General features: G+C 37.7%; 1 long non-coding RNA gene and 2 pseudogenes across 2 annotated transcripts; all 3 read left to right on the forward strand.

Moving 5' to 3' along the window:
- Positions 1-1,895: 1,895 nt before the first annotated feature.
- LOC137728308 (uncharacterized) lies at positions 1,896-11,550 on the forward strand (annotated as a pseudogene).
- Positions 11,551-11,703: 153 nt separating this feature from the next.
- On the forward strand, positions 11,704-13,334 carry LOC137727699 (uncharacterized). 2 transcript variants are annotated; one of them, XR_011067841.1, is made up of 3 exons: positions 11,704-12,049; positions 12,138-12,206; positions 12,865-13,334. It is a non-coding gene; the product is annotated as an uncharacterized lncRNA (long non-coding RNA). The 2 variants fall into 2 exon arrangements; XR_011067842.1 differs by having other exon boundaries at positions 12,138-12,186.
- Positions 13,335-17,240: 3,906 nt separating this feature from the next.
- On the forward strand, positions 17,241-21,673 carry LOC137727691 (disease resistance-like protein DSC1; annotated as a pseudogene).
- The last annotated feature ends 717 nt before the right edge of the window (positions 21,674-22,390 follow it).

A 22,390-nucleotide genomic window follows, 5' to 3' on the forward strand; every position in this document is an offset into this window, starting at 1 on the left:
TGAGGTGGGTGGGTCGGGCCTTGTGTTAAATCACGAAGATTGCAACGTATCTTTTATATTTCATCCTTTTTTGTGTAGACGTGTTGCTTTTTCTTCATTCTTTTTTCTTTTAGCTTGTTGCTCAACAAATATTTACTTTGCTTTTGGAATTTTCCTAGTCCTATTTGAAGAAAAGATCCCCATAATTCTTTCGTTACAAATTTGATGATTATATTATTAAATTAGGGTCGTGCCTTTCTTTTTTTGACCTTTGGTCTAAATTTTAAATTTTTATTTGAGAGGAAAAGATAATATTTGTATTTCCCATCAAACTATTCCATTGTTTTTTGTGTCAATTGTTCAAATTATCGGGCTTGATCATGAGATTTTAACCTTGCCCTGGTGTATCAATGTCCAAGTTTATGAAATAAAAGAGGAATTTCAAGATGCCACAGAACTTGTAATAAAGTTTTAAAAACTAGAGAAGAATTAAATGGGTTTGTTGGACCTTGTCTTGAACGGATTAGGATTCTCTCCCCTCCTCTTTCCATCTCCTCCTCTCACATTCTCTATTTTGTCTTTCTCTTTCTATAAAGACTAATATAAGATATTGACTATGGATGCAAATTTCTTCCTTCTTGTTCTTGGACAAAATTGCACCTAGAAACAAATAACACCTTAGGTCAAGGCCAAGAGCTTCACGCACCCACGATGAATGAGGAGGGGCTTTGGCCGAAGAACCTTTGATACCAAAATTAGAATTTAGAGAGAAAAAATGTTTGGAGAATTTTGAGTATTTAGCAAGAGTGTAGACCTAGGTTTTTAGAGAAAATGGGGTAGTATATATAGGGCATGGGGGAGAAGATGGCCGGCCCTTTGTGGTGTTTTTGAGTGTATTTTGTAGTTAACTGGTAGTTTAATTAGCTATTAATAGATTAATTAGGTAATAAATCTATTAATTAGCTAATTAACATAATTTAAAAGGAATGTTTTGGGGGTTACCTTATGAAGAAGATGGATGAAATAGATTTTGAATAAATACCTATTTTGGGCACTTTTGACTTGATTATGGGATGATTGTCCACTGCTCGCGCGTGAGAATTTCGGTGCTCCTCAAGGGTAATTTTGTCATTTCTGCCCAAAAATCCACGTCTCGTCTCTTGATTATTTTTGGCTCCACATTGACGTGGCTTAACCGTGACCGTTGAAATAGGAGGGGAGGGAAGGGGAGGAAAAAAAAGAGCGGGAGAGAATCCTACTTCGTCTTGGAAAAATGATGCCTTGAGACTATTAACTTGGAGTCAGTGCATAAAATTTTATTCAAAATCATGCTTTATATCACTACACCCAAATAAATTTTATTCAAAATCATGTTTGGGCCGAGAATGGGCTAACCAAAGTTGAAAGCCATAATTCTTGGCTCAATAATGATTCCTCAACCCGATGGGCTTTCAGCCCACAAAAGGACCTCTTTCGCCTAAAGAAGTCTTTAGCTTCTAGCAAAGTGAAGTGTTGAATAATCGGTTACTCTCAAGAACCACGTTCACCATAAAAACAACGCTCATCTTGTTTGAGTACTTGTGCCCTTACAGCTTGATACCAATTCGGCACACCTAAGTGGCCGAACCTGGTGTATTAGATCTTGAATTTTGCAATGAACTAAGCAACGTTGTCTTCGAGTTTTAGAATCCAATTACAAGACTTGTTCTTTGCTCGATCGAAGTCACTCAAGTGCAAAAGCTAGTAACACATTCCACACCACCACCGCCATATCTATTATACTCGCCCAGCTGAGCTTGATCACGAGTTGTCACAACCTCATTCACAATATAAACATAATTAGTTCATTTACTCAGCCGATAAACATTCTAATTTTTAGGGCAACACCTATTAAACCCAATACTAGTTTTTAAATTAACTTTTCACGCCCAAATTTTATTCGATGTGTATTTCGACGAGCCGATTTGGACCGTGATGGCCGGATTAGTAGCAATGAAGCCGTCGCTCTCTTCCAGGGCTCCGGTTTCCCCAAACAGGTCCTTGCGCAGGTACTCTCTATCTGTATATATGTATATTCTTGAATATATGTGTATAATTGTATGTGTATGATTATATTTGTGCAAATATAGTGGTTGATCGGGATTTGATGCTGGTGGAAATGTGTGCGAAATCAGATTGATTTGAATTTTAAGTCTAATTGTTGGTGAAGTTGTTAATGTGAGCTCGGGATGTCGTAATTTTCTGATCCGAGCTGAGCTTTTTATTTCGTGTTATTATAAATGTGGAATTCATGTTCATTTATTTGAAACTTAATAGTTTGATGGAAACAAATGGTATAAAATAAGTAGATGAATAATTTATACTACAGTTAGTGAGGGTTAAGAGAGCTATGTTATCCGGTCCATCTAAGGTGGTAAGAAGACTTCAGAATGGTGATACATGGCATTACAATAATGTAGTAATGAAAACCTACAGCATAAGACGACTATGGAATAGTTAGGATTGTAGCATATGAGGGATATTTGTTTGGGTCATGATCATATTGACAAGTAGGTTTTTGAAGCTGTATATTTGTTTGCTGAAGGAATTTCCATAGAAGATGATAACCGAGGGCATAAGATATTAAATACTGATTAAATGAAAGAATTTTCTCATTATGTTTTGTAACATAAGTTTGGATGCCCAACCCACCAGGGTGTTGCTTCACAAGGCTTTCCCAGGGCAGGTTCAGTGGTTGAGCTTCATCCACAAAACTTGAACATTTCAATCGATTGGGTCGGTGGAGCAACGACCGGGGTTCCCTCGCAAGTTGTAAACAAGGGGATCACTCCCTCTGCAATGCAAGATGTACTTGGCCTCGCAACATCAGGACCAACAACTTCCCTACCACCTAGACCACAGGCAGGTTTTGGAATCAGACCATCAGGACCACCAGCTAAGGATTCTAAACCATTAAATATATCTGGGAATGGCTTTGCTCCTGACTCATCTCTTGGAGATGATGTTTTTCTGCAACTCCATCTCAACCAAAGAAAAATTTTCCTCCTAGCAGCGTACCAGTCTCATCAGCCATTGTGCCAGTATCAGCTGGGATCCAGTCTTCAACTAGCCCAAGACACAGGTTGGTGGCCAACCTCCACAGGCCCAGTCATTTAAAAACCCAAACCAACAAGTCTCAGCTCAGACTAGCCCTTCTGGAGTTTCACTAGGAGCTGGGAACTCTGCTTCTAGTTAGTCCCATATGAGATGGCCTAGGATGACTTGAACTGATGTTCAGAATTACACCAATATTTTGTGAAAGTTGACACAGACAGAGATGGGAAAATCACTGGTGAACAAGCCCGCAACCTATTTCTGAAATGGGGACTACCAAGAGGTAGGACAATTTTCTTTGAATTCATCTTTTGGCTTGTGTTTTACAGTTACAGGTGCCATGTGGTTTATTGAAGCTCTTTTCTTTTGTTTGTTTCTCTTCTATGTTAGCTTGTAACTGAACTGGTGCATCTTTGCAAAAGTTGTATTATCCCTATCCCGGAGTTAAAGTTGTTTAATTTTCCTCTTCAGGGTGGTGGCACTGGACGACTCACAATGTTTAGTTGGTGGCATTTAGCTTGAATTCCTGAACATAAAAGGCTAGATCAAGCATATTGGGAGACGCTTTGCTACTGGATGTTCCTTTTTTGCTTGATGTGTTGGTAATTTGATGTAAAAACTTACTTTATGCCATCGATATTTTGTAGATATAAACATTTGTAATTGGGAGTAATTTTTTGCTGGACAATTGACATACAAACATCCATAAATACTATAAAATTGAGTCATGTCTGAATGTGCAGTCTAGATTGATAGAATGCATGACATTCATTACACTTTTTTTTTTAAAGTTCACGATCAGTTCTTTAATATTAGCAATTTTAATGATTGGCATTTACATGTTTTTAACGCATGGCATTCATCACACTTTCTTTTTGATATAGCATTCATTATAATTGTTCAGCTTCTCTTTCTTCAACGGTTCAACTTTTTGACGTGATCCTCTTTTTTTGATGTGATTCTGTTTGTTCCTTGCAGGTAGAAGAACTGGGGAAAGAAATTTTGGATGCTAGGGAGAAAATTGAATATTTCCGAGTCAAAGGCAGGAACTTGTGAGTATCTCTTGTTCGTTTCTGACCTTTTTGTGCATATTGAACATTGTACAGTAGTTTTACATTTTTACGTTTGAATATAATTGTTCTACGAGTGATAGATTTTCGGATGTCGTAATCATTTGTTGCTTTTAAATAATCTGCACTTCTTACTATTTGATTTTGCAGTGTTGTAAGATTTTTATTTTTTTTTTAATTTTGGATTTTTGTGGTCTGAATTGGTATTGATACTTGAATCCACAAGTACTACTGGGAGAAAGTGCAGATCATCTGTTTTATCATTGTCCTGTAGAATTAAATGTGGCTGAGATTGTTTAAGGAAGGAAATGTAAGTTGGGTAATTCAGGCGGGGTACATAAGTAGTTTTGTGGTGATTTAATGGCTTTTCTGATGGTGCAGTATGCCAGCAATGTATTTTGTTCACCGTGTTTTCTCAAAACTTTGGCTCCGTAGTTATGGAATAAAGTTGGATTTTGTTCTCCACTTTGGCTCCGTATTTTCTCAAAACTATATTTCTTGGCCATATTCTTTGATTGGAAAGATGCTGTTTTTGGATATTCAAGGTCCTGTATGTAGGAAGAAATTGTATTGTTCTTGCAGTTTAGTTTTCATAGTTTAGTTGAAGGTCCTTTGCTCAACTTGTGTAAGATAATCCCAACTGAAATTTTCAGGATCCTGTTGATCGCATCCATTTGGATCTTGATGGGCTTGTGAAAACTCTCAATGAGCGCTGCAAGAAGTACGGATTATGCGGAAAGCCTACAACATTAGCTGAGCTACATTGCATTTTATTCGAATTCTATGTAGTGTTTCTTGAGTGCATCATTTTATTTTTCGTTATTGTTCACTGCTGTGGTATTTGTGCTACATTGCATTTTATTCGAATTCTATGTAGCGTTCCTTGAGTGCGTCATTTTATTTTTCGTTATTGTTCACTGCTGTGGTATTTGTGCTATATTGCATTTTGTAATCTAAAATTTTATTTTGTTCTTATAGAGGCTGGTAACCTGGCATCCAAGAAGGAGCCGCTGACTTGGATGTGGATTGGGATAAGTTTGAAGACGAATGTATGCCAAAAATGAGTTTTTATAGATCCAGTATTGTCTCTGAGATAATAAATTTCTGGTAGCACTTAAATTCTTTTTTCCTTTTCACCTTGAGGTAAATGGAGCATATTGCCTGCTGCTTATAGTTCCTTTGTCGTCTGGTGGTGGATTCCCACTATGTTCAGGAGTTTTAACTATTCGATGTGGCTGATTCAGAAGTTTACTTTTCAGGATTCGTTTTTGTCAAGAGCTCACTTTTGATGTGTCAAATGTCTTGGCGCCTCCAAAACAGAAATCATCATGAGTTCAGAAAGAAAAGCTCCCCCAGTTGAGAGTCCAGCTGCTTCTTCTCCTAAAGTTGATGTTAAGTCAGAGAAGCCTTAGTGCAGATGATAAGGTTGTTAAAAATGGAGCAGCATAAGATAAAAATGAAGAGGAGTCAGCAAAATGTGCTCCCAACAGTCCATTTGCCAGCAGTAATGTTGGAAGCCCATCTAGAGAATTTTCAGATTCTAACTATGGAAGGACAACTGGCACAGGTGCCTCACCCCGTGATATTGAATCTCAAAGGTATAATTTAGATCTGCAGTTTTCTACATATTTAAGATCACCCTAATACCTGCAAAAATTGTTGAAATTCTAAACTTTCATGTGCAGTGATGATCACGGGGGTGCTAGGTCTGTTTTCTGGCAACAAGGGTTTTGATGAACCAGCATAGGGGACATTTGACACTAATGATGACGTTGACTTGGTGTGGGGTTTCAATGCAGTTAGTACCACCAAGGTAAGCTGATATTGTACATTCAATATTCTTTATTATTTTATGGAACTCAATTCTTTGACCTTGTGTTTATGCTAACCGGATCTTGCTCCATGATTGCTGTTAATACCACCAAGTTGTTTGCGGCGGTGATCATGTATCCTTTGTTTCAAGAGTAGCCTCAAGTGTCCTCATGCTTGCTGCGTTTAGTTATCAGAGAAGGATCTAAAGAATTTTAACAATAATAGTTTCTATCTTCACCAAGTTTCCAGTTCTGATGGTTTCATCATGTAAATCAGTTAATAGTACGGATCTTTCGACCAAATATGACGAAATCGAGCTTCCTGATTTTAGTCTTGGTTCACGGTAGGTATAAAAAGAAGGGGATGTGGAATTGTTCTTGGTGCAATTAATTTCACATTGAAGGGGACTCTGGTTTTGGCGTTAGGTCTTGGTTAATCAAGACCGTTTTTATGTTTACATTGACAACAGAGGGTGCTGTATTGCACATGGAACATTTTGTAGCCGATGGAACGTTTCCATTATCTTGCACCTTTTAAGTAGGCATGGATTCTAGGTTCCACTGAATCCACTTTCTTTTCTAATAGCTTGGTTGCGTAGCACTTTCAAGCTTTCTGTTTTTGCGGTTTTATATTTGTTGTTATTACTGGCATGCTGGACTGTCCGATAACTGCTCTTAATCATGTGTGATGTAGGATATGGATTGGGAGAGTAATAAGGATCACTATTTTTCTGGCCCTGGGGAGTTTAGGTCTCAACCCTATCAAGACTGGGCCATCAGAAGGAGGTAGCTTTTCCCAGAAGAGCCGCCCCTTTGCTTTCGATGATTTTGTTCCCAGCACACCAATGTCTGCCTTCAATTCAGTATATTCACCCCCAAGGTACAAGGATAGTTCAGAACCTTCATTCGACACCTTCTCTAGGTTTGATTCGATTAGAAGCACCCAAGATACTGGATACTTCCCTCAACCAGAAATGCTTGGAAGATTTGATTCTATGCGCAGCAGTAGAGATTTTGATCAGGGTCATGGATTTCCAACATTTGAAGACATCCCAGACACTTTCGGCTCTTCAGTGCCATTTAGGCCATCACTGGACAATCAAACTCCAAGAAGAGACTCGGACCCCCTTGGATCTTCAGGGTCATTTTGGAAGTCACTTGACGTCAAACCCCAAGAAGAGAATCAGATTTTTTCGAGGCTTCAGCAGCTCCATTTAGGACATCATTCGACAGTCAAACTCCAAGAGGAGACTCGGACGCATTTGGGTCTTCTCCATTTAGGGCATCATTCAACAGTCAAACTCCTTGACGAGACTCGGACCCAATTGGGTCTTCAGGGCCTTTCCAGACGTCAATGGAGACTCCGAGAAAAGACTCTGCTCATTGGAGTGCATTTTATGCCGTTGGTTGGGCATAATGAACATTCTACAGTAGTTTTACTGTTTGCATTTGAATATAATTGTTCTACGAGTGATGGATTTTGGACGTACTAATCATTTGTTGCTTTTAAATAACCTGCAGACTTCTTACTATTTGACTTTTGCAGTGGTGTAAAATGTTTTATTTTTTGAACATGTGGATGTTTGTTGTCTGAATCAGTATTCGTTCTTGAATTGACAAGTACTACTGGGAGAAAGTGCAGATCATCTGTTTTATCATTGTCCTATAGCTTTAAATGTGGGAGAAAGGTCACAGCTTATGCTGTATTTCAAGGTGGCTTCATTATGTTATTGTAGGCTCGGAATATTTTAAAAGGCATTAGACTAAAAATTGTAGCAATTTTACATCTACTTACTAATATAAGAAATGATTGTTTTTAACTTTCAGCTTTTGAATTCTAATTCGCATCATTGTGAATGCTAGTGCTTTATTTTAGATCTCACACATATAGGGTGTGGTGTTGAAACTGTGATGTATGCTTCTACCTTGTTATATTTGCTCTGATCTATTTTCCTTTTTGGTATAAGGTCTTGTACAAGAGTAGTTGTGACAATCGCCTTAATGAGATCACAGAAGGGGTATCTGCTGATAGACGTGAGGTATGCTGTAGGATACTTGAGCCTAAGCGCATATTTTCATTAATCTTTAGCAACTGTCTTGGCTTAATGAGTACTACATAAATCTAGGCTGAGTCCCTGGCTAAGAAATATGAAGAGAAATATAAACAAGCTGGAGATGTAGCTTCCAAGTTGACTATTGAAGAAGCCACGTTTCGTGATTTACAGGTACCTTTCACCACATAGAAATTGTGGTCAATTAGTGGCCCATGTGTGTGTTTGCTTTTGCTCATTCGAAGATCAAAGTGTCAACTGCTTGCTGTTTGTTTTGTTCATCTGAGTCGCAATTACCTGTACTTGTGAGATGGCATGCCTTTATTTTTTATATTTTAACTTTAAGTATTACATTCTGGAGAAAGTAGGGTGGGAAAATAGAATCAGTTGAATGGTCATACCCCTAGTGGTGTATTCTTTTTATTATCACCGGACTGATTATCTTATGTGATTTATATGCAGGAGAAGAAAATGGAGCTATACAGGGCAATTGTGAAGATGGAGCAAGAAGGTGATGCTGATGGCACCGATACCTTTTGCTCAACCTTGTTGTTTAAAACATACTTTTGCTCAACTTGTCTAAGATCATTTCCAACTGAAATTTTCAGGATCACGTTGATTGCATCCAATTGGATCTTGATGGGCTTGTGAAAACTCTCAATGAACGCTGCAAGAAGTATGGATTACGCGGAAAGCCTGCAACATTAACTGAGCTTCCCTTTGGTAAGCTGATCTCATTTGTTGCTAATTTCTTGGGAATCTAAGAATCTTGTATGAATAATGATACGAGTACTTCCATGAGCTTATTCTTTATCAAACTATCTGATGGATTTTACATTTTTTTATTTTTTTATGGACTTTGGCTTTGGGTAGTCAATTTATTATTAGCGTTGCCTTTCTAGAAGCTGAAAGTCATTCTGTTGTTAAATCATGAAAATCCTACAAAGAAACCCTTGTTTTCACCATTGTAATCTTTTCCTGATCACTCTGCTTTGTTTGATTTTATCATTTGAATTCTGTGTAGCGTTTCTTGAGTGCGTCATTTTATTTTTTGTTATTGTTCACTGCTGTGGTATTTGTGCTACAATGCATTTTGTAATCTGAAATTTTATTTTGTTTTTATATAGGCTGGCAACCTGGCATCCAAGAAGGAGCTGCTGACTCGGATGAGGATTGAGATAAGTTTGAAGACGAAGGTATATGCCAAAAATGAGTTTTATAGATCCAATATTGGTTCTGAGATGATAAATTTCTGGTAGCACTTAAATTCTTTTTTCCTTTTCACCTTGAGGTAAATGGAGCATATTGCCTGCTGTTTGTAGTTCCTTTGTCGTCTGGTGGTGGTTTCCCAATCTGTTCAGGAGTTTTAACTATTCGATGTGACTGATTCAGAAGTTTTACTTTTCAGGATTCACTTTTGTCAAGGAGCTCACTCTTGATGTGTCAAATGTCTTGGCGTCTCCAAAACAGAAATCATCATCAGTTCGAAAAGAAGAAGCTCATCCAGTTGAGAGTCCAACTGCTTCTTCACCTAAAGTTGATGTCAAGTCAGAAAAGCCTCAGAGTGCGGATGACAAGGTTGCTGAAAATGGAGCAGCATATGATAAAAATGAAGAGGAGTCCGCAAAAAGTGCTCCAAACAGTCCATTTACCAGCAGTACCGTTGGAAGCCCATCTAGAGAATTTTCAGATTCTAACTATGGAAGGACAACAGGCACAGAGGCCTCGCCCCGTGATAAGGAATCTCAAAGGTATAGTTTTAGATCTGTAGTTTTCTAACTACATATTTAAGATCACCATGATACCTGCAAAAATTGTTGAAATTCTGAACTTTGATGTGCAGTGATGATCATAGGGGTGCTGGGTCTGTGTTTTCCAGTGACAAGGGTTTCGATGAACCAGCATGGGGGACATTTGACACTAATGATGATGTTGACTCGGTGTGGGGTTTCAATCCAATTAGTATCACCAAGGTAAGCCGATATTGTACATTCAATATTCTTTATTATTTTATAGAACTAAGTTCTTTGGCCTTGTGTTCATACTGACCGAGTAGTGCTCCATGATTGCTGTTAATGCCACCTATTTGTTTGTGGCTGCGATCATGTATCCTTTGTTTCAATAGTAGCCTCAAGTGCCCTAATGCTTGCCGCGTTTAGTTATTAGAGAAGGTTCTGTGAATTTATCAATAATAGTTTCTATCTTCACCAAGTTTCCAGTTCTGATGGTTTCATCATGTAAATCAGTTAGTAATAGTATGGGTCTTTCAACCAAATATGACAAAACCGAGTTTCCTGATTTCAGTCTTGGGTCACTGTAGTTATAAAAAGAAGGGGACTCTGATTTCAGTCTTGGGATGTGGAATTGTTCTTAGTGCAATTAATTGCGGGTTGAAGGGGACTCTGGTTTTGGCATTAGGTCTAGGTTAATCAAGACTATTTATGTTTACATTGACAACAGAGGGTGCTGCATTGCACATGGAACATGTTGTAGCCGATGGAAAGTTTCCATTATTTTGCACCTTTTAAGTAGGCATGGATTCTATGTTCCAGTGAATCCACTTTCTTTTCTAATATAGCTTGTTGGTTATGTAGCACTTTCAAGCTTTCAGTTTTTTGCAGTTTTATATTTGTTGTTATTACTGGCATGCTGGATTGTGCGATAACTGCTCTTAATCATGTGTGATGTAGGATATGGATCAGGAGAGTAATAAGGATCACTACTTTTCTGGCCCTGGGGAGTTCGGCCTCAACCCTATCAGGACTGGGTCAATTCAGGATATTCACCACCTAGATACAAGGATAGTTCAGAACCTTCATTCGACACATTCTCCAGGTTTGATTCGTTTAGAAGCACCCAAGATACTAGATACTTCCCTCAACCTGAAACGCTTGGCAGATTTGATTATATGCACATCAGTAGAGATTTTGATCAGGGTCAATGATTTCCAACATTTGATGACATCCCAGACCCTTTTGGATCTTCAGCGCCATTTAGGCCATCACTGGACGGTCAAACTCCAAGAAGAGACTCGGACCCCTTTGGATCTTCAGGGTCATTTTGGATGTCGCTGGACAGTCAAACCCCAAGAAAAGAATCAGATTTTTTTGGGCATTCAGGACATCATTCGACAGTCAAACTCCAAAAGGAGACTCGGACGCATTTGGGTCTTCTCCATTGAGGACATTATTCAACAGTCAAACTCCGAGACGAGACTCGGACCCATTTGGGTCTTCAGGGCCTTTCCAGACGTCAATGGAGACTCTGAGAAAAGACTGATCATTGGAGTGCATTTTAGCCGGTTAGTTGTGCTTCATTTTGTGTTTGCTATTCAATCGCCGTTCAAAGCCTTTCTATTGTGGCGTGGTGGGACGGGCCTTGTGTTTTATGCTTTGAAATCACTGAGCCTGTAATGTATCTTTTGTATTTCATCCCTTTTTGTGTATGCAGGTTGCCATTTCTTCATTATTTTTCCCTTTAGGTTGTTGCGCAACATATATTTCCTCCTGAATTTTGGAATTTTCCTAGTCCTATTGAAGCGAAGACCCCCATAGTTTTTTCGTTTGTTACAAATTGATGATCGTATTATTAAACTTAAGGACTTATTTTGTTGTAATTTCCATTTCCATCTCAAATAAATTTTGTGTTTGCTGATTTTGTTCAGTTCAAACGAGAACACAAGATTTGGCGTTTTTAGTCCAACTAGGTCATTCATATCTTTTGCTCATTGCAGTTGAGCTATGGAACTATTTGAGTTTTTATTCTTTTGTCGAATGTTCAATGTCAACTACGTGACTCGTCACTTCCACTTTCACGACGTCAATTCAACTACGTGACACAGCCGCGGGGTCTACCACCAAGAACTGAAGCTTAAGAACCTCCACCTCGATGAGGACGGCAACTTGAAGGTCACCGATATCGGAGTCAGTGCTTTCTCAGCACACTTGAAGCAGGGTCTCACCTTTGTCGCGAACCCCTTCGAGCTGGGGACTTGTTTGCTCTTGGTGGTTTGGTGGATTTTCTGATTTTTGAGCTATTTTATTAGGTACTTTCAGAGTTAATTGAGCTGATTTTGTGGGTTTAATTGTGTGTTTCTTAATTTTATTTACTTGATTATGGAACCGGGCATGCAGATGAGCTTAATTTGGTGGACGGATTAAGCAGGTCGAAGATCTCGAACAGGTGAGGTGGAGAAAAAGCAGGTTTTGACTTCTTCTTTTCTGATTATTATTATTATTATTATTATTATTTTTTTTTTTGAACCTAGTGTCTCCGGATCTTTGACCCGACTAATCACTAGGCCCCCTGCCTGACCCCACAACATTTAAGAAGCTAGAAACTCTAGCAATTGCTAGGTGGGTACCTTGAGAGGTGTCGAACCCCAGACCTCTTGGTAGCAAACCAAGGGCCTGACCATTAGACTAAACACTCTTAGGTTCTTCTTTTCTGATTATTATGGCTGGAACTTTGAAAAGAAGAACTTATTTTTGCATTTACCAAACATTTTACACTGGAGATTTTTTCATAGCTGTTTTTACAAAAAGTTAAAGCAATCCCAAACCCGTACTGGGCTTAGGCAACAAAGCCTACATATCCAAAGGGAATAGACAAATTCAAAATGATATGGCACTCAGGCAAAAAGACCCATTCAGCCAAAAGGATCCTTCGGCTTCTGACTCCTCATCACTTTCATTTAACTCAAACTGATCATAACTTTATTCACTGGCTTCTGAATCATCATCACTTTCATTTGCTTTATTCTTATAACTTGATCCACTGGGAGCTCTGGTAATGATTGAAGCCGCTTGCACCCAATTAAGCTTAGTCTGTGCAACTGAGAAGCTTGTTTGATGCTTGCAGGTATGCTCCTGATCGTGCTTCTACTTAGATCCAAATCTTGCAATGAGGTTGAGCCAACGAGACCATCAGGGATTTCTGATATGCGGGTGCCATGGAGGTCTAGAACTTTCAAAGATAGCAAATGAATAGAGCCAGACGGAAATTCTTTGATTTCGTGACAGCAACAAAATCTGAGAGTTTTAAGGTTAGTTAAACTGTAGATACTTTTTGGGACAACATTAAGGTTCCTGCACATATCAAGATCTAATGTTTCAAGCCCAATTAGATTTCCAATAGACGAAGGGAGCTCTTTGACCGCTGTCTTTTTCAAACTAAGAAAGTTCAGATGTTTCATTGGCTCCAAGATTTGAGGGAATTCCTAAAATGCAGAGCAACCTTCGAGATTAAGTGTGCCAAGAGATTTCAACTTATAGATGCTCTCTGGGATACTTGAAAGCCTTGTGCAAAGTTGTAGTTGAATGCTTGTTAGAGCAGGGAGAAACTCGATTGATGGGTGTAGCTCTTTAACTTCTATTCCACATAAATTTAAAGACTTCAAATGTTCATTGCCTCGTTGACTCAACAAAGCCTGCAGAGACTAAATCAGATTTTAGTTCAGCAATTGTACTCGTTGACTTGACTGAGTTGACTACTTACCCAGCTCATTCACCTTACCTTCCAAGAACAAAAATTTGTTCCGGATCTCTTCAACTAAAACCATAAATTAAGTGATTTGGATTGATTTGGATTTTTGAAATTTGATACAACGGATCACTTAATTGAGTGGTTTTGATGGATGAGAGGGAAAGGATCTCTTCCCCAAAAATTTAAAGGGTTCAGACACATTGAAAAAGACAGATGAAGGGCACATCATCACATGGCAATGGCATCATCAGTTCACACCTTTTATTAATATAGTTGATTACTCACAAGAGAACAACTCACCAGTCACTAGTGCATGGTAGCGGCAAACACACAGTAGCCAATAGGCCCCGCTTCTTGGCCTTACGCGCTTTATGTACAAATTTAACTTTGATGCTGCGTCCACTGATTTCATATTTCATCAGCAAATGCAATTTAATTTCTACAAGGACTAAACTAAGTTGAAAATGTACACGATGAAGAATTGAAATATAAAACTTTATTAATCGAAAGTACATAACTGCCAAGAAGGCTATATACATTAAAGGGACTACATCTTGACCGACTTGTTATTTAATGAGTTACAAAGCAACCTACTTGTAGAGAAAACGAATTCAAATCCTAATCTTTAACGGACAAGTAATCTTAAACATAACAGGCAAAAAAACCTAATCCTTGGCCCACAAGAAAACCCTGTTAAAATAACAATAATACTAAAAGTTATTTTCCAACAACCCACACCAGTACGTCACATCATGTCGTGACCGTAACATCTAAGTGACATACTTACTAATGCATTATTAGTCTAGGATTTCATGGTGGCAATACTAGGTGTAAGTAAGTCTTCAATTGAAGATAAAACCAATCTAATGCATTTGAATTTTTAAATCAGCGAGCGCAATAGCTTGAAATAGAGAACGCCCACCTCCAAATCGGTTTTGGTCGAGTCTGATTTTGAAAAGCAAGTTCCTCTCCATTCAATAGACATGTTTTCAGGAGTCATCGACCCAATAAAGGAAGAGTAAAGTGAAGAAAGAGAGAGATCAGGGGGAGGCTGTCAGTGTGAGGAGATGAGTTGGCTGGGTCATGGGCCATGGCTGCTGGTCTTCCAAGCTGTTTTTGTTTTTTGGTCGAAATGATTTTTGTTTTTTGATATAAGCAATATTGGAGGAGAAGGAAATTAGACATGTTCATAGATATAATTCATGTTAGTGACCATACAAGCAATATTTGAGTATAATAATTGTATTTGATTTTCAAAGTTTCTTGGTTATGTTACCAAATTATATTTATATATATTAAAACATAAATTTAAAAAAACACTGTTCATTAATAGTGAAAGGACGGACATACCCTCGGGTTTCTTCTTTGTATAACGACTGTTTCATATTTTCTACAGGTAAACGTCAATTTTGCCCTTCCCGGCCACGCGTCTTTCATCGTTTCTTTCTTCCTCTGCTTCCACCGCACCGTTTTAACTTTACCCTTAATAAAGAAATTATCTTGTCTGGAAGGTGGGGAAAGGAAAGAGAAGAGGGATAGTGGCTGGAGTATTTTATTTTCATTCTAAAAAGGCAGATGTGGCTAGAAGAAATAAAGGTTTGTGGGTCGGGAGAAGGAAGAAAACGCCACCCTGTGCCTTTTTTCACCATCTACTTTTTCTGCACGTAGGCAAAACAAGTGCAGCTTTTCAATTGTGATGAAGAAATATTCTGGCACCCTTAGTGTTCTGATTTTTTTTTTTTAGAAAGTTTTGACGAAAAATTCACAGTACTGTACACTTTAACGAAAAATCATATTTTTATATTAAAAAGTTAATCTTGGTACTATTCATTTTACCCTTTATTTTATCTTTATCATTAAAACTCAAAATTTTCAAAATATTTTTATTAATTTTTCTTTTTTTCTTAAGCAGGACAAAATATGAAAAATAAAAAGAGGGAGAAAGTGAAGGATAAAAATAGGAAATCGACAGCAAAAGGGCATCCGTCTACCACCACCAAAGAGGTGCAGAGCCATGTACGAATGTCGATGTTAAATAGAGAAGTTTTGTCGTGGAAGGTGATGACTGGGGTCCAGGCTTTACTTATCATCCCACCCAACCGCCAAAATCCACCACTATCACCAATTCACCATGGTCCATGACTGATATCCAACGAACGATTTGAATAACGTTAAGGTCATTTTCAATCGATGGCTAATCAGAGAGCTTGTTGTAGTCCTCTCGTTTTTTAAGATATTAATATTTTAATAACCAGTACAGAGCCACATTTGCCTCCGTCTCCAACCGAGAGCCAAAGGATCATATGGCTCGTTTTAGACCTGTCACAAAAAATCGTCTCCAACCGAGGACCAAGAGGCCAAACATAATTTATTATTTAAAAAACTACAACGTAAATTCAAATTCTTTAATGTTTTTTCATGTTACTTAATTTAATTTAATATTGTATAATGACTTAGGAAGTTATAGGAAAAAAATATGAAACAAATTTTGTGAAATAGAAGTTATAGGAAAAAAAATATAATTTAAAAAAAAATCTGAAAGAAATTTTATGAAATAAAAGTTATAGGAAAAAAATAAAATTTAAAATAAAATGAAACGAATTTTGTGAAATAGAAGTTATAGGAAACAATGGAATTTAAAAAAAAATATGAAACAAATTTTGTAAAATAAAAGTTATAGGAAAAAGATAAAATTTAAAAAAAATATATATGAAAAATAGAAGTTATAGGAAAATTTTGTAAATAAAAAATAATAGGGTAAAGTACAAAAAACTACCTCAACTATTGGGGTCACATTAGTTTCATACCTCATCTTTTAAAATTGACAATGTCATACCGCATCTTACGAATTTGTGACAATGTCATACCTCCGTCAATTTTTCTGTTAGTTTTTCTGTTAAGTACTGATGTGGCAAGAGACAAGAACCACTCACTAATCCAGCTGGATTAAAAAATAATTAAATATTTAAAAAATTAAAAATAAAAAAACAAAACAAAAAAAAATTCCTACAGGTGCGGGGACCCTTTTCCCCTCTCCTTCTTCTGGGTTTTTTTTTTTTTTTTTTTTTTTTTTTTTTTTTTTTTTTTAATTTTATATTTTGGGACCACTATGTTGCCATTGATAAATGATATTGATTGATATGTTTCCTGTTTTCTTGAGATTCTCTGTGATCTCTGATTTTTTTGTATAATTAAATCATTCATTTTATGTATTTCTTATATAGCAATTATACTTGTAAATCAAGCTATTATACTCATGTAATTCAATGATAATTCACCCTCAAGACCATCGAGGTATTTAGCCACTTACCTACCAAAGCATGTTGTCTTGCGTGTGAGGTCCAATGACTACAAGTGCTCTAAGTCATCCGATTTGTGCCGTACACGTGTTAGGCTTGTAAATTCATCACATGTTAGGGGGCGTATTGAAAGTATCAATCCCACGTCGGGAAAACAAAAGACCTTGCATGCACTTATAAGTCATTTGGCTACTCCTCATATTGCCATTGGTTTTATTGTGAAATCTCAACTTTCTTTGTCCACAAGCTAGTGATAAGTCAGACCATGACATTGTTTCCATTTGAATGGCTTGGGTTGAATGCTTTAAAGGTTTCAACGTTTTGCGACTTTCTTGCTTGATTGGTTACATTCATCTATAATCAACCACTCGTTCCACTTCATTCTCTTTTTTAATTATACTCACAAACCGTATCAGGTTATTAGCTTGTGCGTTGGGAGGAACAACAAAAGACATGGAGTGTATCATGACTCTGTTGTCTATGTGCCGTAGATCATTAACATTTACTTCTTCTTCATCTTCTGCCACTACTGCCGATGCTGACGCTGGTGGTGATGTTGATATCTCTCCTCATCGGGAAAAGTATGATGTGTTTATAAGTTTCAGAGGCGAGGACACCCGACTTGGAATTACCAGCCATCTTCACGAAGCCTTACTTCGGAAGAAAATCGAAACCTACATAGATTACTGGCTTGTGAGGGGAGAAGAAATTGGACCTTCCCTGCGAAAAGCGATCGAGAAATCTAAGATTTCGGTGATCATATTCTCACAAAACTATGCTTCTTCCACATGGTGTCTGGATGAACTTGTACATATACTAAGATGCAAGGAAGCATATGGCCAACTGGTTATACCCGTATTCTATGACATCAGTCCATCAGATGTACAAAAACAACAGGGGAGCTATGCAGTTGCATTTGCTCAACTTGAAAAACGTTTCAAGAACAGTATCGACAAGGTGCACAAGTGGAGGGCTGCTTTGACAACTATAGCCAATCTATCTGGGTTTGATAATTCAAACAAAACTGGGTAATTAAGTAACTCCATAATTTGTATAAATTTTTTTCTACTTGTTATCATTTGATTCATACAAAATTAGTTTAGGCATACTTATTACTAACTATTGTTTGTCCTTCATAATCATATTATACTTGCCAGGACAGAAGCCGATTTAGTCAAGAAAGTGGTTGACGATATTTGGAACAAATTGATTCGTGAATCATCATGTGATTTAAAGGGCCTGGTTGGAATTGAAAGACGCATTGAGCAAATAGAATCTTTGTTATGCATTCATTCACCAGACGCTTGCATCACTGTAGGAATTTGGGGGATGGGTGGTATTGGGAAGACCACCCTTTCTGAAACTGTATTTCACAGACTTTCTTCCAAATTCGAAGCCAGTTGTTTTCTTAGAAATGTTAGGGAGAACTCAGAACAAACAGATGGACTATATCGCTTGCAAAATAAACTTCTAAAAGAGATATTAAAGGAAGAAGGTCTATCCATAGGGTCAACTTTTGTTAGGGAAAGCCTCAGTCGTACAAAGGTCCTCATTGTTCTTGATGATGTGAGTGATTCAATGCAAATTGAACATTTAGCTGGCATTCGTCTTCAGTATGGCACTGGAAGTAGAATCATTATCACTAGTAGAGATAGGAGCACACTTAGGCAAACTGTTGAAGAGGATAAGATCTACAAGGTTGAGGGATTAAAACCGGATGATGCTCTTCAGCTTTTCTGTTCGCGTGCTTTCAAGAATAACAGTACTCGTAGAACAGATTATAAGGAGTTGGCAGACAAGGCGGTGGATTATGTTGGAGGCATTCCTTTAGCTCTTGTACTTTTGGGGTCCTCATTCCTAAATTGTAAGAGCAAAGAAGAATGGGAAGATGAATTGAACAAATTGAAACAATTTCCCAATGAAAATATCCAGAGAGTGTTGAGACTAAGTTATGATGGATTGGGAAGAAATGAGAAGGAGATATTTTTGGACATAGCTTGTTTTCATAAAGGGAAGCATGTGGATTATGTAAAAAAAATGTTAGCTATTCGTGGATTCTTTGCAGGGGCTGGAATTAGAGTTCTCGTTGATATGTCTCTTATATCAATTCATTCAACAAAGAAAACCATAGAGATGCATGATTTGCTTCAAGAAATTGGAAGCACAATTGTTCATGAACAATGTATTGACGATCCCGCTAAACGTAATAGGTTGTTCAATGATGTCGATATCTATCATCTACTAAAAAGTAACACGGTAAGGGCCAAATGAATTCAATTTCCTGTTCTTTTTATTTCCTTTTTTAAGTAAAAGCAAATAGAGAAACTTTAGATGAAAACACACAAAAGAAAAGCTCATTTATATAAAGACGTCAGATTACTACAAATTTAATTATTAATTGAATTTTGTTGTACATGCATTTAAACTTCACTCTTATTGTCAGGGAACTCCAATTGTTCAAGCCATATTGGTTAACTGGTTTAAGATTGAAGAGCAAACATTGAAACGTGCAAACTTCAAAGTGATGTCTAACCTAATGATGCTAATTGTGGTTAACTCTGAAAAGTTTGGCACTTACTGGAAATTAACCGCTTCTCTTGATCTTCCCAATTCTCTTCGTTATCTTTACTGGCGTGGATATCCTTTGAAATCTTTGCCGTTAAATTTTTCTCCTGAAAATCTAGTTGAGCTTCATATGCCTGAAAGCCAAGTTAAGGAGCTTTGGAATGAACCCCAGGTATATATATACTTATTTTTGTTCTTGTAAAGAATGCAGTGTAGGAAGTCTTGCTTATTAATTCTCTGTAGTTTTCTTTACTTTTGTTACAGAGACTTGTGAACTTAGAAGTGATCAATCTACAATACTCTAAATATCTAACAGAAGTTCCGAATCTCTCTTGGAGTCTAAAAATTGTGGACATAAGTTCCCTGGTGCTTTCAACGTCTCCACAAACTTACTCATCTTGATCTTGCAAGATGCACAAGTCTTAAGTATCTTCCAGAGATGCCAGAGAATATTGAAATCTTAGATTTATATCGTAGTGGTATACAGGAATTGCCTGAATCAGTTTGGTCTCACGAAAAAATTTCTTACATGGATATAACAGATTGTAGAGACCTCAAGAAACTTCCAAGCAACAGGTGTAAGCTGAAAGTCTCTGGTTGTTTTGATCTACAGGGCTGCACATCTCTTGGCCAGGTTTCTGAGCTTCCCAGGGATATAAGTAAATTATCATTGGTTGGTTGCAAGAGCCTTGTGAGTCTCCCAACCAACATTTGTAAGTTGAAATATCTCAGGGAACTCGATCTCTCTAGCTGCTCTAAACTTGAAACCTTCCCAGAGATCTTGGAGCCGATGGAATATTTGGAATATCTTTGCTTAAGTCGAACAGCTGTTCTAGAGCTACACTCATCAATCGAATTTCTCCCTGCTCTCAAAAACATTCAACTAAGAGACTGCAAAAGGCTTTCAAGTATCCCGAGGAGCATTTGTAACTTGAAATCTCTTGAGAGACTTGATCTCACCGGTTGCTCTGCTTTTTACGAATTCCCTCCAATCTTGGAGCCAATGGAACATCTGAACTTTCTTAGTTTGAAAGAGACAGCGCTCGAAAAACTTCCTTCGTCTATTGGAAGTCTGATTGGGCTTGAAACATTAGATCTTGATATGTGCAAGAACCTTAACGTTGTCCCAAGAAGCATCTACAGTTTAACCAACCTTAAAACTCTCAGTTTTCGTGACTGTCGAGGACTCAAAGAGTTGCCATCCGGTTCTGTTGGTTTGCTCTCTTTGCAAGTTCTTGACCTCCGTCGCACCCGCATATCAGAAATCCCTGATGGTCTCGTTGGCTCAATCTCATTGCAAGATTTAATTTTGAGTGAAACCAGGATTAGGAGCATACCTGCAGGCATCAGACAAGCTTCTCGGTTGCATAGACTAAGCATAATTGGGTGCAAGCGGCTTCAATCATTACCAGAGCTCCCAGTGGTATGTGACCTTGAAGCACATGGATGCACGTCGCTGAGTACAGTGTCAAGTTCATGGACAACACTCATACAAGGTTGGGATAAATACGACTCTTTTGGGAAACTTGATTTTTCTGATTGCCGAAAATTGGATCATAATGCAAGGAGCAACATAATGGATGAAGCACATATTAGAATTATGCGAGTGGCAACTGAGCCATTAAAGAACCCTTATGGGAACCCTTGTGTTAGCATTGTATGTCCTGGAAAAGAAATTCCAAATTGGTTCAGCTTCGGCTATCAAAGTGAGGGATCTTCAGTTCATATCAAGCTTCCTCCAGATTGGTTTCGAACAGGTTTATCAGGTTTCGCTCTCTCTGTCGTTGTTTCTTGTGTTTCCAACTGCCAGGGAGACTTAAGGGTAAGAGCTAGTTTCAATGTTAAATTACTGGGTGAAAGCCATGAACTGTTCACTTCTTTATTCTACATCCCAATTCGGAGATTGAATGGCTACTGTTACGACCGACATCACGTGTATGTGTGGAATAAGGCCTTTATAAGTGAAGAGGTAGCAAAAAAAATGCTCCCCTGATGTTTACAAACTTGCCAATGAGGCCTCTGTTGAGTCCTACCTGCCAAAGTTTTACGAACAACACACTCCCGGTGCGAAGGTGGAAAAGTGTGGTATATGCCCGTTTTATGTTGAAGATGCTGAGAAATTCAAAGTTGATCATGTCTTCGTATCAGGGGAACCAAAAATACCAGAAGAAACAAGACAGGATGAAAATTTGGAAGCTTGTGGATCAAGTTATGAGAACAAAGCAAATGAAAGTGATGACGAGTCATTAGCCAGTGAATCAAGTTATGATTAGTTGGAAGCAAATGAGAGTGATGATGGTCAGAGGCCTAGTCTTTTTTGACGACTGGTGTTGCTGGAGATCACTTGGACATTAGTTCTGTCCTACACGGATTACTTTTAGCTTTGTACTATTATAAATATCAATGAACGGTGGGCTCGCTCAGTCATTGAGTTGAGATCACAAACTTTTTTATTATCTTTCACTTTTTTAGGTTTTTGTTTTCTTCTCTTTTTTGGTTTTTTTTTTTTTTTTTTTTTTTGGCCTGAATGGCGCATCAAATTATTGAATTTGTCTATATCTTTGGGAGATGTAGGCTTTTTTGCCTAAGCCTTAGAGTAGAGGTTTATGCCTAGGCATGCACCTGAAGCAAATGCAAGTTAAGAGTACTATGAAGCCATCATGTTAGTGGAAGTGAACATTCGACAAAAGAGAAATACTCATGGTTTTATAGCTCAACTGCCATGAGCAAAATATATATGAATGACCTTGACACGTCTCGATTCCAGTATCCGGAAGACACTGGATTGGCCATGTGATGGTTGACACCCGATGGTGACTCAAGCCATCCCATCTAGTGACGGATCCAAAAATTCATCCGAGGATGGGCCTTTAAGCCAAATGAAAGAAATTAGAAAAAAAAAAAAATTTATAACAATACAATTAATTGGGGAACAATTAAAGGTTTTTATTTTATTTTTTTGTCTTTTCATGGAATATTTTAATCAAACAAGAGTGATGGAGGTTTAAAAATTGAACGAAATATTTGGTACTGAGATG

This window comes from Pyrus communis, chromosome 3 (assembly GCF_963583255.1).
Source record: "Pyrus communis chromosome 3, drPyrComm1.1, whole genome shotgun sequence".
NCBI classification, from domain to species: Eukaryota; Viridiplantae; Streptophyta; class Magnoliopsida; order Rosales; family Rosaceae; genus Pyrus; species Pyrus communis.